This window comes from Myotis davidii, unplaced genomic scaffold (genome assembly GCF_000327345.1).
Source record: "Myotis davidii unplaced genomic scaffold, ASM32734v1 scaffold914, whole genome shotgun sequence".
NCBI lineage: Eukaryota > Metazoa > Chordata > Mammalia > Chiroptera > Vespertilionidae > Myotis > Myotis davidii.
Window position 1 is genome coordinate 245007 of NW_006285484.1, and position 1321 is coordinate 246327.

A 1321-nucleotide genomic window follows, 5' to 3' on the forward strand; every position below is an offset into this window, starting at 1 on the left:
ACAGCAACCACGTGACTTATGGGTAGAGAATTTAAATAGCTAACACAATGTAAAGAAATCTAATTAAAAATCATTTTTTTTACCCCAAAAGAACTTGTAGTGGCTAATAATATTAAAATATAAGTTCCCAAATATATTCAATTCAGAAATTCCAATTATTTTAACACAACTATATAGATGTGTCATAAACATAATAGACATTAATAAAAAAATATCAACAGCACAAAAGGAAACTTCAAATTTTCTTTTAGTATTTTCCCAATGCAGATTTTTTAAATGGAAATAAGCAAGCAATCCCTGCCTAACATGGCGATGAGAAATTTATTGAATATGAAAAGTACACTTATAAAAATAAGAAATTAATTGAAAACTGTCATGTTGTCCTTGACTCATTTTTAAAGGCATACTCCATTTGGCCACCCTAAACCAAATTGAAGGATTATATGTACAATTCACTCCTGAAATTTTCTAAAAAAACCTATCACCAAAAGACTGCTTGAAAAAGGAACATGAGGCTTTTTTTAAGGTGTCTGAGGACCAAAAGCAAACTATCCTAAGGGAAGGATGGCTACCATTTCTCTTTACAATTCGGTAAAATGACAAAGAACTTTCAGACTCAAATCTCCTAAGAAGTCTGATGCGAGGTCAAAGTTGTCCCAATGACAAGACGGCCAATAAATGCCAGACAACTAAATGTAAAGAGATCGAAAACCCTTTTAAATCCAACAGCAATTCCCAAAGCATAGAAAACACCAGGGTCCGGACCGAAAGACGGACATACTATGACTCAAATGCTCTGGAGTAAAGTAACGCTAATGATACTACACTTCACAGTATTATCCGACCTATTAGGAACCTCGTAGTCATGGCTTCCTCAACGCTGTATTCAACCCATTCAGTAACATGTTTGAATAATGAAAGGAAGATGGATTCCCCAAGGGTGATCTAAATAAACCTAAAACTAAGGTTCCAGTGTGTGCTCCATAGCCGATGTCCTTTTTCCTGTAAGCCAAATCCGCTTCTTTATATTAAATTTAAAAAAAACAACAACAACCACAACGAACTACAGCTCTGTTCCCAAAGACCTCATCATAGACACCATCCACTGGTGATTAAAATATTATTTTTAATCCTTGCATTACCTCACGGCTAAAAATGTCAAGAAACCACACCCAACATGTCTTTTCCCCGCCGCGGGAGGTGGGAGGGGGTGGGAAATGGGGGGAGCAGAGACTCGAAACGACACGACCCCCGACAAGGTGACCCCCCGGAGGGATGGGCGAGGAGCGCAGGGAGCACGGTGCCCGCGGCTCCCTCCCCA